Here is a 15,060-nt window from a genome sequence, read left to right on the forward strand (position 1 = left end):
AACCCCATTTCACAGTGTCCAGGTGTACAGCCTCGTTAATGTTAACAATACTTTAATTGGCAGCGTAAAACATATTCTTGTTTCTGTCTTTCCTGTGGACTGTGCTGTTCCAGAGGAAGTTGATTTACACAGTGGCGACATCTTGTTAAATGGACTAATTCGTCTGTATTTTTTAAACAAACAAAATGCCAATAGCATATGACCATAACAATTGTTGGTACCTTATAGTCTTGGTTTGATGTAGATTTTAACAGTGGACACTCCTTTAAGGAAGTTACATATAGTATATGGGAGTACACACAGACACACATTACATTACATTACATTACATTTAGCAGACACTTCTTGACCGAAGTGACTTACATATGTCAGCTATATTACAAGGGATCACATTGTCCCCGGAGCAACTTGGGGTTAAGTGCCTTGCTCAAGGGCACAACGGTGGAAGCCGGGAATTGAACCGACAACTTTCAACTTTCAAATTGAACCGACAACTACTGCACGCTAGCCCAGCTCCTTAACCACTACACTACCACCGCCCACACACACACACAGTGACTAGGCATGACAGGGAATACCTCATTATGCAAATACCTGGAGTGAGCCAACAACGTGTTTGAGCCAACAAACCATTTTTTGGCAAAGAATTACCTGAAACTCTTACTCATCATTGTTAAGGCTCTCAGATCTAAATAAATCTTAAATAGAAAATGCTGGTTTAGAAAATAATGTCTAGCCGTTGTTTCATTGTCTGTTTGTTTGTGTATGTAAATGATAGACAACCACCAACTAGGGCACACACAATGCCGCTTGTCTCGACACTGTAATATAATGTAACTAGACTGCATTTCCGGCGGGAACTGCGAAAGTGTGCTTGCCCTGGTCCGGTCACCAACATGAGACAGTGGCATACGCTATGCTGAACCTGGCTTGATCCAGACATTGTAACAGTGCCTTTCAGTGTTGGACCAGTGGCAATATCTCAAAAGCTCTAGAAGAGGGCTATTCAACTATTGGCTTGCAGGTTGAATGTGGTTTGTTGGATTTTACCTGTGGCCTGCCTTCGAATTTAGCTTCTATGACTAAAATCAAATCAATAAAATAAAACAACAGCAGTGATTGGCTGCAAAAATAAACGTCACACATCTTGCACCTCTCAAACTGGGCTATTAGGTAACCTAGAGAAAAAATTGAAATTATGAAAGATGACTAAGGCATTAAAATGCTGCTTGTTTGTCAGGATACTTTTTCACTGATTTATTTTAAAAATATGAGCTATGAGTGTGAATGTTATATATTCAATCCCCTAATTCTGTTTTACTGGTTTATTTGACAAATAATCTATATGGATTTGCTCTATAAAGACCTTATGTCTGTTTGGGATTGTTAAGTCTTTATTCGTAGTGCAGAAGAGTGGTAGTCTTTTGGAACCTAAGCAGAAGCTTGAGGAGTATTTAGAGGGAGTGCACAAAGATAGGGAGCGGTTCAGAGTGATGGTACTTCCTGCTGATATCCCACCTATTGGTGAATTAAGTAGCCAATGCGACGATAGTCCACCAAGGTGGAAAGAGGTGCAAGAAGTAATAAAACGTGCAAGGGCCTCTTCAGCCCCGGGACCTAATGGAGTGCCCTACCGGTTGTATAAGAGTGCACCAGATGTTTTAAGATTTCTATGGCGAATGATGAAGATAGTTTGGAAAAAGCAGAGTATTCCCAAGGCTTGGCGGAGGGCTGGGGGAATATTTATTCCTAAAGAAAAGGATTCAGTGGAGATTAATCAATTTAGGCCAATTAGTCTACTGAATGTTGAAGGGAAGGTTTTCTTCAGTGTGGTGGCACGGAGACTGACAAATTACCTTGAAAGGAATAAATTAATTGATACCACGGTGCAAAAAGCTGGAATTCCTGGCTTCTCCGGGTGCTTAGAGCATACCAGCATGATTTGGCACCAAATTCAATTAGCAAAGCGTGAGAAGAGAGACCTGCACGTTGTGTTCTTGGATTTGGCTAATGCTTTTGGGTCTGTGCCGCATAGTCTGTTGTGGGAGGCCTTTGATTATTCCAGAATCCCGGGTAGCATTAAAAGCCTAGTAAAAGCATACTTTCTGGATATTCAATTATGTTTTGCTACAGCTGATTACACCACAGGGTGGCAACAACTCGAGATAGGAATCATGGCGGGATGTACCATCTCCCCACTTGCTTTTACAATGGCAATGGAGGTCATCATTAGGGCCTCAAAATGGGTGGTGGGTGGGGAGAAGTTGCAGGGAGGGCCACGCCTCCCCCCGATTAGGGATTTCATGGACGACATGACAACCTTGACGTCAACCGTTCCATGCACCAACAGGTTGCTGGATAAGTTAAATAGCAATCTGCAATGGGCCAGAATGAAGGTGAAGCCAAGTAAGTCTAGGAGTCTCTCAATTGTTAAAGGGAAGGTAATAGATAAGAAGTTTGCTATAGATAAAGAGGTGATTCTCACAGTTCTGGAGAAACCAGTGAAGAGTCTGGGAAGGTGGTATGATGCAAGCCTTAGTGATAAATCACAGGTTGAAGACTTGAGACAGGTCACTAGGCAAGGTATTGCAAAAATTGACAAGTCAGGGCTGCCAGGTAAGCTCAAGCTGTGGTGTTTGCAGTTTGGTTTATTGTCTCGGCTAATGTGGCCATTGACAGTTTATGAAGTTCCTCTGTCAAAGGTAGAGAGGTTGAAAAAAATGATCAACTCCTTTGTCAGAAAATGGCTCGGAGTCCCACGCTGCTTAAGCAGTGTAGCCTTGTATGGGAAGGGCATTGTAGAGTTGCCAATATCTAGTCTGACAGAGGAATTTAAATGTGCTAAGGCTAGATTGGAAATGACTCTTAGTCAGTCCAAGGACCCAGTGGTGAGGAAAGTTGCACCCACAGTTAATGCAGGGAGGAAGTGGAACCAAGAGCAGGCAGTTAAGCAAGCTCAATCAGCATTGAAGCATAGGGATATAATGGGCCATGTGCAGCACGGGCGGGGGGGTCTAGGGATGGGCATAAGTAAACCCTTGTGGAGTAAGGCTTCTGCAGGAGAAAAGAGGAAAATGGTACTGTAGTGGAGGAAATGCATAGACAGGAGGAGGCTGTAAGGTGTACTAAGGCAGTGTCGCAGGCAAAACAAGGGCAGTGGGTGAACTGGGAAGAGGTGGAAAAAAGACGGATTAAATGGAAAGATCTATGTGGCATGGAAGCTGGTAAGATCAGATTTATGTTAGGTGCTACATATGATGTGCTCCCATCTCCCAAGAATTTAAGTCAATGGTTTGGTGAGGATGATAAATGCATACTTTGCTCGTGTGTGGGCAGTCTCCACCATATCCTATCAGGGTGCAAGGTAAGTCTCGCCCAGGGGCGGTATACGTGGCGTCATAACCAGGTATTGAAATGTGTGGCAGCGGCAATAGAGGATAAAAGGAGAGAAGTCAATTCATTAGCAGCTAGTAAAGGGGTAAGGCAAATTTACTTTGTACGTCAGGGGGATAAACCTTGTTCCGCGAAGACCAGGTGTAAAACCGGCCAGTTGAAAAATGGGGCGGGCTGGGAAATGATGGTTGATCTTGGCCAGCAGATGGCGGTACCATCACATATAGTGAGTACTAAACTACGACCCGACGTAATTCTATGGTCGGATTCAGAGAAGATAGTTTACTTCATTGAACTCACTGTTCCTTGGGAAGACAGAGTGGAAGTGGCCAATGAGCTGAAGAGAGCTAAATACACTGAAATAGCAGAGGAGGCAGCCAAGCGAGGTTGGAGTGCACGATTAAGGCCTATTGAAATCGGTGCACGTGGGTTTGTGGCCAGATCTGCTATTGGCTTGCTGTCTGAATTGGGCATTTGTGGTCGAAGTCTAAGGCAGGTGGTTAGTAACATGTCTTTAGCAGCAGAACGGGCAAGCGAATGGTTGTGGGTAAGGAGAAGTTACCCTTCCTGGGGCGCAAGCTAAGGTAAGCTAACTGGCTCATTTGTTTTGTGTTTGTGATGGACTGTGTCTAGGTTGATGGTACTTGGCTAAGGTTTTTTATGGTTTATGGTTCAGTCCGCATCAACGGGACGGACCCACCTAGCCAACTTAGACCATGCCTAGGTTGGTTAAGGGTATTTGGATGTTTGTTGTGGTAATATGGTGGCAGCATGGGGCGTAAGCTAACAGGCTAATTTGTTTTGTGTTTGCGATGGGGCCTAAGCTAACTGGCTAAGTTTTGTGTAACTTCTTTTGTTTGTGATGGGCTGTGCCTAGGTTGATGGTTGGTTGGCCAAGGTTTTTTTATGGCTACGGTTCAGTCCACATCAACGGGACGGACCAACCTAGCCAACCTTGACCATGCCTGGGCTGGTTAAGAGTATTTTGGGTATTGGATATTTCAATGTGGTAATATAGTGGCAGCATGGAGGGGAGTGTCTCCAGGACGCTGGTTTCACTGTTAAGCCTTCATGAGGTGTCGTGGGCCTAACGAAAACATTTTAATTTGATTCACAATGAAACGTTACATTTAATGTAAATGTTGACAATGAGTAGGCTAGTTTTGGTTGTTGGTGGTGTTATTGCATCCCTTAGTTATGCCTACAATGCAAAATTGTTCCCTCGCGATTGAAAGCTCCTGTAGACCATAGTAGGCGCATTTCAAAACATTGCGTTAGGAGGAGTCCTCGCGACTTCGTTTAAGCTGTCACAGACTCAGGTGCTACTTTTAGAGCTAAAGTGCTTCGTGAATTACTGTTAGTAAAAAAAATAGCAGTCCTAAAGTTACAAGTTACTAAGTTACGAGTGCAAGCATCTCATATCAAATGAAATGACCATGGCATTACGCTAAACAACATAAATCCCTATTAGCAACATACATCTCCCTATAGCTAGCCACACAAGAAATTAATGATACTTAATCTCTGTTTAGCATGCTTCTCCGCTTAGCATTCTAATAACAGAAGGGGCACATTTATGTTGACCACTACATAATGGCTCATGTCTGTAACTCTATAAAACACTTACTTTCATAAAGGACGCACACCATCCAGCACATACACGTGGAAACCGATATTTTGGGCACTTGTTTGGCCACGAACTCGTCACTCTGAAACTGGACTACTGTAGGCTGCACCCAGGAGGGTTGCTAGGGGCAACATCAAATAAACGAAATGAAAGTCTTTCAGTATTAAATGTGTACGTGTGATTACGAATGGATGTGTGTGGTTTGCAATTAGAATAAACAAGAAATAACATTTCCAATAATTTCCCATTATAAATTACATAATATTTGCACCTTCCTTACTTGTGAAGCTCACATAATTCTAAAGATGTCACCGTATGTATGTGAAATGTAATACAACGATGCCACCTAGCATTCAGATATATTTAACATTAACGTGACATTTCCTGCTTGTACTGTCGTCAGATCCATGCTTTGAGGAAAACAATCTTTTTATCATAGTTTCCTCTTCAGTGAGCGATTACCAGGTCGGTTTTGTAACAGAGATGGCTGTTTATTGTCCCTAGGTTTACAGAAACACCTATTCATATATGGAAATCAAGTTCCATATGAACGCTGCCGACCACTGTTTGTCTATTACATGGCCCAGAATGCCTTGCATGTCTTTACAACAAAACAACCCAGTAAAACCTAATTTCCCGTAAACATATGAATTTGCATACTTAACATAACAATTTTTAATTTTTAATAATACTCTCCCATCATGACATTTAACAATAAGGAAAAATTTAATTTGAATACCGTCAATGTGAAAACAACTGTTTTATGTAAGCTATATATAGCTACTGTTCTCCTTGCCATTTCAGTTCGTAAGTCCATACTATCCCATGGCAGAGCAAGGATTTCATAATTGGGCAAGGCTGCCCATAGTCATTGTGGCTGCCCAGAGACATTGTGCATACTTGGAAGGCATTGTGAATGAAGTACAACTGCAAATATTAAAGGTGATAGTTACCAAATACGGGTGGGTGGTTTGCCAAATGCTGGAAACTTTTGGAATGTTTTCTTTTTTTTTTAGCTTATGCACCCTCACATTGGAGTCCCAAATTCAAATACAAAATTTGGTATCGATATGTGACAGTGTTCCTGAGATATGGACGACTTCCTGTTTCGGAGCTTCGCCGGCGATTTCGTTTGGCTGTGACGGGCAAACGCTTTCGAAAATAAAAAATCCTTCTGGTAACTTTTGTGAGGCTTGGTCCAAGGATAATGTATGTCAAGTTTTGTGGCGTTTGGACCAAATTTGTGACCTGTGAAAATGTAGTTTCGCTTTCTGTTCAATCCAATATGGCGGACGAACGACACGCCCACCTGACGTCATCTTCGCGAGCAACTTACACCGGTACTGACCGGATGTTTTAAAGTTGGGACGGTGTCTCTGTCTCAAAGGGCCTAGGCGCTAGAGCTGACAAAAAATTAGGGAGACGGGAAAAATAATAAAACTTAAGAAGAACAATAAGTGTGCTGCTTTGCAAGCACACTTAATAAAACTTAAGAAGAACAATAAGTGTGCTTGCAAGCACACTAAATAAAAGAGTGAAGATAAAAGTCTTTCATTAACTGAAAACAAAAACATTGTGCACTACATGTTTTTCCGGGTTTTCACTTTGTGGACAAAATAAATGTATTCCATAAACAAATGTGATTCTGTCCAACACAAAACAGACATCCTGGGCCAACATTTACACACTATCAGCTGTTACACTTGGAGGAAAGAATTGCAGTCTACTTTTCCTCTGTCTCACTCCTGTCTCAAATACAAAGAGACAGGAGACAAAGAGGAGTAATCATTATCTCTCACTTAAAGGGAAGGTTTGCTGTATGCACAACAAATGGTCTATTTATGGATGATAATGAGGTCAAACTTTTGTTTCCGAGCAAAACTATGTTAATTGGAGGAGTTTAATAGCGTTTTTTGACATGGCTCCATGCCCAATGCCATAAGCTATACTCCATTTAGTTGCTAATGTAAACAATGGTCTAGCTGAAAACTCCTCCAATTGACATAATTTTGCTCTCCAATGAAAGTTTGAACTCATTATCATCCATGTATAAAACCTAGCTTGTGCGTATTTAAAAAAGGCATGCATCTCCTCAAAATATACTCTCTTCTTACTGTGTTATTATAAAATGATGCCCAACAAGTATAGTGTGTTTATTTTTGTATATGTAAATCACAGGTAACACAACATACCCTACACGGTAACACTTTATAATAACTACACAATTCATCATTTATAAAGCGTTTGTTACTTATTAATTAATGGTTTGTTCATCATCAGTAATTTATTGTTCATACAGTACATAATTTATCATCAGTAAAGCATTTGTTCACATAGTTATAAATGGTTTGTTCATAGTAAATAAGCCTATATCTAAAATATGTTTATAAATTATTGTAATACTTAGTAAATGATGCAGTAATATGTTTTTGATGAAGTAATATTTCCATTATTTAACCGTTGTTACATACACATGCACTAATGATTAGTTAGGGTGAGGATACATAATTTATAAACCACTTCTTAATACTATAATTCATGATTAACTCAGGAGTTACAAGTGGTTAGTTTGTGAGTGAGTCTAAAGTGAGGATGTTTTATGCCTTGCAACACATTTACAAATGAGTTATAAAGTTTACATTTTCATTTATTCATTTAGCAGACTTCATCCAAAGCGACTTACACATGTCAATGAAATTAAAGGGCAAGGTCACATTGGTGGATGCCAGGGTTTGAACCCCAACTTCATGGGTTACTGCATGCTCACCTGGCTCCTTATCCACTACACTACCTCTGCTCAGTGGTATTACAACAAGCAATTCACAAATTGAATATAGATATGCGTGTTTACTATGAACAAACCATTTTTAACTGTGTGTAAACATGATTTACAGATGAGAATTAATGTAGGAATAATGCTTTACAAACAGTAAACAAAGAATACAGTTTTTAATAATAGTTTAATAAATGCTTAACAGTGTGTAGTAAAAGAAATAAGAAACTCTTGCATACTGTAGTCGTAGGTGTTTCTATCTGGGCCAAGGTATCAGCACTCCAATCAGTGACATTAAAGCAAGGCACTGTCACAGTCAAAGTCAGTGTATGGATAGTGATGGAGTTTTAATAAATAATTAAACAAACAAACACATGAATACACTTACAATAAGACATGTTTTTCATTCATTTTTATTTTTATTTGTCTTTCATTGTGTTTCATATGTTTAGAGTGCTTTAGCCCAAATGAACAGCAGAGCACAACTGATGTGTTTTACAAAAACAGTATGTTCTTCACCTCGACCAATATGATCTTGATCATGATCAACATGATGATCCTCACAGAAAAAAGGGTTCAGTAAATTTCATTTAAAATGGGGCTCTTTGTAGGACAGTTTATACACTTATCTCACAACACAAGTGCAACCCAAATTGATCATTTTTGTTTTTTGTACAAGTTTGTAAATGGTTCTGTTTTTACAATGCTCTTTGTAGTAAACATCAACTTGGTGTTAAATTGGCACTGGTTTTCCAGAACGTTTGTCACTGCATTTGGAACGGCAGTTAGCTTGTGTGATTGTTCATAGGAATCCTATCAACTTTACTGTCCTCTGTCCTGCAAGAAACCAGTGATATAGTCATGTTAAATGTTATGCCTAAGGATGCATGTAAATTTGTAACACAGTATACAGTTATCAGTACTTATATACAATCAGCATATTGACAAAACCAGATAAGGCAGAACTGGACTTGCATGTAATTCCAGGCCGCTATGGAATTCTTCATATAATGTCTATTAGTCTCGAAATGGTTTGTTATAGTTTTCTCAAAATTGTAAATGTCACTTTTTTAACAGTTTTCTTCACACCTAGAACAGGGCCATGTCACATGTTTTGGCAGTGGACAAGAGACACATCTGCCCACAAAAAGAATGGACATCTGGACAAACAGACAAATACAGCAATGGGTCATAAACATTTACAGATGTATGGGAAAAAATAATATAACTCAATTACATTAAATCCAAAGTTTGCTAACTTAAATGTGATTCATGCAAGAAAGAACTTGATGAACACATTAAAAATGTGGTTAATTCAACAACTATTTGGTCAAGCCATTCAAGATATAAACATAACTTGTCAATGCATTCCACATAAACACACATTTGGCTAAGACATTCCAAGGCCAGGTCTTGGAATCAAATCACCAGAGAACCATAGAAGTAAACATGCTCTTACCAAAAGTGTAAATAACTGCATTGTAGAGTCTCCTTTTTCTTCTTCTGTTGTAAAAGGCAGTAATTAATCAGAACTCAGGAGAGCCAGGACGGCTTGCATGCTAACTTCAGTGCATATGGCCTACACAGAGCATAGACATTTTTGACATTACATAAAAGTTAATTGTAAACTAAACTAAACTAAAGGGTAAAACACAACATGAGGTATGTCACATATTTAGACAAAGCAGGTGGTCAGGTTATCCCATTGGAATCACATTGAGTGTGTGTGCCGATGCCATGAATCATCTTGAGTATGTGTGTGTAGGTGTGTGTGTCTGAGAAAGAGAGAGAGAGAGTGACACCCGCTTTACAGTGAAGGGGAAACCTCACTGACCACCACCAATGTCTAGCCAAGCACCACCTTGAGGTGGAGAGGCAGTGAATGAGCCAGTTACACTGAGGGATGATTAGGGGGCCAGATTGAGACCTAATTCCGAGAACACTCCGAACCCGTGAAACATTATTCCCACCAGTGACATTGAGCAAACGATTCAACGTTTGTGCTTGGTGTAAGCTAAACTATGGAGTAAACTCTCACTTTGTCCAGCTGCATCATTGCAAGGCAGGGACTCATCTGAAGCCTCACTAAACGAATCACCGTCATGTTCTGAAGGCAGATATTCCCCTTCAGAATCAGGGTCCGCGAATAGAAGACCCAACACTTCATTTCAGGTCAACTTTTTTGATGCCATTAGACGATAATCTAATGCAAATACTCGCTGACGTTGACAATATCGCTCTGACAAAGTGGCTCACACGCACACTAGCTCCGGTATTGTACGCACTGATTCAATGCAGCTGTAGCGCGAAAGTTTTGTTTAAAGAGTGCCCTTTTTTCGACTCGGGGATGACGTATGACATGTCTGCCATCTAGTGGAGTGGAGGACGAACGAAATATGCCTATTTGACTAAATCGGCCGTTTTATTCAGTACCGCATCTTGTCGACTATAGTCGACTGTGGCGCCTAGAGGGTTAAGATAACCAGGTTTTGTCAACCCCAGTTTAACAAAGTAACCCTGGGTTACATCTGGGTAGGTTAAGCTCCCTTCATAGTAGAGGCCCCAGAACGCATCAGTTTAATACATCACACACACACACACACACACACACACTCAAATACACAGACACACACACACACACACACTCAAATACACGCACACACACAAACACACAGATACACACACACACACACTACATTGTTGTCTATTCAATGTGTTGAATGTATTGGAAAGAGAAACATTGTCTTATCTTAGTCTAGACCTCTATTTGTTTATGCAAAGTACACTCTGGCACCCACACAGACACAAACGAAGCCATGAAGCTCACCGAAAGGGCCCACACACACACCTACACACACAAGGGTGGTTCCATGCATGGGGACACAAGGGTGGTTCCATGCATGGGGACAACCACTCAAGGTGATTCCAATGAGACTAGTGGTTTGTTTTGTTTACAAAAACCTAGAGACAGGAACAGAATATGTTAAGAGTACCATTAATGAATTGGCCAAAAGGCATACAGCTTTGTGCTCATATGCACAACAGCTAGTGTAGGCCTGGGTCTCCAGTAATACCATGGTATACCCAATTAACATAGGCATGGGGTTCTTTTCAGTATAGTCATTTTTCGTACGCCAAACCCACCTAAAGTGTGTCTTTCTAAAGAGCACAATTTTCATTTCATCTGACAATAGATTAGCCTTGAAATTCAGACCTAAATCTAGAAAGATTTTAGGGTCTGGAAATGAATAATGAAAACTGCCCAACTCGAGGGGCGGCACCAAGCATGCATTTGACACTACTACTAACTGATTCCGGACTTCGACGTCCCAACACTGTCGTCATCTGTTTAGCTCGCTCTGGCCCGCCTATATCAGATACACTGATGTGATTTGTGCAGCTCGGCTCCAAGGGCATGGGTAATGAGCATCATTTTGGACCACTCCTCTTTGCAGATCCTCTCGAAATCTTTACGGTGTCAGTTGGCAACTCGAAGCTTCAGCTCCCTCCAAAGATATTCTATAGGATTAAGGTCCGGACACGGGCTAGGCCACTCCATGACCTTAATATGCTTCTTCTTGAGCCACTCCTTTGTTGCTTTGGCTGTATGTTTTGGGTCATTGTTGTGCTAGAAGACCCATTTTTAGTGTCCTGGCTGAAAGAAGGAGGTTGTCACGCAGGATTTCACAGTACATGGCCCCATCCATATTTCCCTCGATGCAGTGAAGTCGACCTGTCCCCTTAGCAGAGAAACACCCCCAAAGCATAATGCTTCCACCTCCATACTTGACGGTGGGGATAGTGTTCTTGGGGTCATAGTCAGAATTCCTCTTCCTCCAAACACAGCAAGTCGCATTGATACCAAAGATCTCAATTTTGGTCTCATCTGACCACATCACCTTCTCCCAAGCATTCTGTCAATCATTCAGGTGTCCATTGGCAAGCTTCAGACGGGCCTATACATGTGCCTTCTTGAGCAGGGGACCTTATGGGCACTGCAGGATTTTAATCCATTACCGCGTAGTGTGTTACCAATGGTTTTCTTGGTGACTGATCCCACCACTGATTGTCTCCTTCTCACCCAGCTTCTTGTCAATGGTCTTGTAGCCCATTCCTTGTGCAGTTCTACAATCTTGTCCCTGCTGTCCTTAGACAGCTCTTTGGTCTTGCCCATAATGGAGGTTGGAGTCTAATTGACAGTGTTTCCTCTAAGTTTATTTCAGCATGTCGGCCCCCCACGGTTTAATTAATACCGCCACGGTATCAGAATCAGGGCAGACGCAAATTTGCTTTTTAAATAATCCTGCTACGTATCCTTCCCTGCTGGCTGCCGTTCACATTGCAATTTAACAATAAGTAGCCTAAACTAGTCAGAGGTTATTATGGCCCGTCCAGTTTCAGTTCACATATTATATATTGCATTGATGTAGCCTATTTAAAGCATTCACTTTCTTCTCAGTGTTTCCTCTTTATTTAGCGGTGCCACTGCTTCAGAATTAGGGGAGACGCAAAATATCGTCCGGAAGCATAGTAGGCTAAATGCCCTCCGCTGGCTGCTGGAAATTGCAGTTCAAGAATAAACATCCATGCTAATCCGAGGTACCTGTCTAGTTTTAAATTGCCAGGGCCGAATTTTGCTCCCAGTCCGACCCTGTCAGTGCATAACATTGTCCTCCAGTTTCTGTCTATGTGTGAGTGTGTATGTGTGTGTCCTACTACTGACTCAGTATGTGGTTGTATGTGATTTACATATACAAGCAAACAGACAAGGAAACAATGGTTAGACATTATTTCCTGAAACCATACAGTGAGCAAAATCAGCATCTACACCTTGAGTTGCATCTGGATGATCATTTAGGAGCACTGAGACTGAGATCTGACATACAACAATACCCTCTTCTCCTCTACCTGGAGAAGAATATGCATTTGTATATGATTGATTTTTGGGTTCTATTTAATACAAGGTGGAATATGCTATCAGCTTTCACACTTATCAGGTGAAAGATAGGGTTTGCTGTGGCCAAGTATTGTCAGAGGAATCACCTTGAGTGGGTGTCCAATGTCCAGATATGGCATGGTGCCACTTATGAGTACGTAGGTGTTTGTGGGAGTGTGTGTTCTCTCTGTGTGTACTTTGGCCATGTGGGTGCCAGACTGAACTTTGCATAAATAAACAAACAGGTAGAGATAAAGGAAAGGTATTGTTTACCTTGAGTGTACCTGTGCATCTATACTGGTGTGTCTGTGTGTTGCACGGTGGTGATGACGTATAGTTACATTTTCTCTCCATTGCTAAAATGTATTTCTTGAAATTATGGCTCTATTTCCCAAAATTTTAAAAACAAATCCATAACTACTCATTCAACTCCCAAAACTTCCCTATTTCAGATTAATATTTTAGCTGAAAAGCCAGCCAGAACTTGGCCCCACCCACAAAATTTGAGGTTAGGAAGTACAGGGGTCCTCAAGGACAAAAAATAATGGTGGGGGGTACACAGAAATCCTACTTTGTAGGATCCCAAAGTATTGGTATAATGAGGGATTCCCTCTTCTGCAACGTCACTCTGTGGTCAGGTCGTCCCAGTGGAATCTTCCTCAGTGTCGTAATGGTGCACACAGCCACACATAGCCATGAAGCACACCAAAAAGGCCCACACACACACACACACACACACACACACAAGGGTGGTTCCATGCATGGGGACAACCACTCAAGGTGATTCCAAAGGAACTAGTGGTTTGTTTTGTTTACAATAACCTAGAGACAGGAACAGAATATGTAAAGAGTACCATTAATGAATTGGCCAAAAGGCATATGCTTTGTGCTCATATGCACAACAGCTAGTGTAGGCCTGGGTCTCCTGTAATACCACGGGGTACCACATGTGGCGCTGCACTAAAACGATGCAAGACAATGGAAGAGTGCTGTGTGGCTGCGTTCAAGACAACTACAAAATGTAACATATCTCTTTTAACAACAATTCATGGCTAATGATGGGTGAAAGTGTTGTGAATCAGCCTCATTTCTGTAAATGTACATACTGCGTACTTCTTATGATCATCTGTGATTTTTGTACCCATGTGTATCCTGTGTGTGTCTTTGGTCTGTATGCAAGCATCCTTTGTTTATCCTTGAATTCAATGAAAGCTTGTCTAGAGGCCTTTTGCCTATCACCAGGTGTGAAATGTTAATGCATGTGTCCAGGCCTCTGAGGAACTTCCCAGGAAAGGGGGTAGTTTTAATTAAAAGACAATAGAAGCTGACCAGACCTGATGAAGACCTAATCCTCACCCTCCCTTTCTATTGCATATTCAAACCGGGTTGGACCTAGAGGTCACTCCTTCTTTTGTTTGTAACATAAAGTTAGTAGACTGTTTCAGAGAAGTCAGAGAATACTGAGAATCTGGTGAAATCCATGATAGGGTGAAACAAACATGTACTTCTCTCCCTTGAGGGCCACTGGCCCCTCATTGAAAACAATAAATGCCTGGATCCTGATCTTGCATCGTCCTGATTGAGTCTTAAGAGAAATATGGTAGTGAAAATATACTATCAGTTATGGAGGTTCCAACCGTGAGATTAAAATTTTGGATTTAAATTGGATTCAAATTTTGCTGAGAGATCTTCAACATCGTGTTTGACGGCACACTCTTAAGGTAAGGTAATTTATATTTTCTGGTGGTGAGATATTAGGGAGTTGTCCTAAATAGTCCTTGTCAGACTATCGGGCTCCAGCAGGGAGCTCTGTTGGGCGTTAGTAACAAGCTTGTTTTGCCGGTAGTCGGGGTCTTGGCCATTCCCCACTTTACGGCTACATTTGGGGGGACTGCTCGCCTAAGAATTTCTCACCTGAAAATGAAATTGCATAAGAGTGTTGCTGGTCATAACAGATGTATGAAACCATCTTTAGATTGCGTAACTAAGATCACAGTTTGAAGTAGCCTATAAAGATGTTGAACTGAAAGCGTAATATTAATAGTTGGGCGTCGAATGACGTTTTCCACCGTTTAAAGTAAAGACATTGGAGTTGGTATATGATACTGTGTTCTTCAAATTGATAAGTACAACTAGTTAGAAATTGGATTGATAATGCAACTTTTTAAATTATGGAGACTTATGATGTATATAGTAAGTATATATACTCTTTTGATCCTGTGAGGGAAATTTGGTCTCTGCATTTATCCCAATCCGTGAATTAGTGAAACACACTCAGCACACTGAACACACAGTGAGGTGAAGCACACACTAATCCCGGCGCAGTGAGCT

General features: G+C 41.1%; 1 long non-coding RNA gene across 1 annotated transcript; it reads right to left on the minus strand.

Annotated features, from left to right (window-relative positions):
* Positions 1-414: 414 nt before the first annotated feature.
* Positions 415-14,818, minus strand: LOC121714048. Its single transcript, XR_006033013.1, has 3 exons — positions 14,715-14,818; positions 9,790-9,796; positions 415-426 (listed from the first exon to the last, which is right to left on the minus strand). It is a non-coding gene; the product is annotated as an uncharacterized LOC121714048 (long non-coding RNA).
* Positions 14,819-15,060: the final 242 nt, after the last annotated feature.

The sequence above is a fragment of the Alosa sapidissima genome, chromosome 7, assembly GCF_018492685.1.
Source record: "Alosa sapidissima isolate fAloSap1 chromosome 7, fAloSap1.pri, whole genome shotgun sequence".
Taxonomy (NCBI): Eukaryota; Metazoa; Chordata; class Actinopteri; order Clupeiformes; family Clupeidae; genus Alosa; species Alosa sapidissima.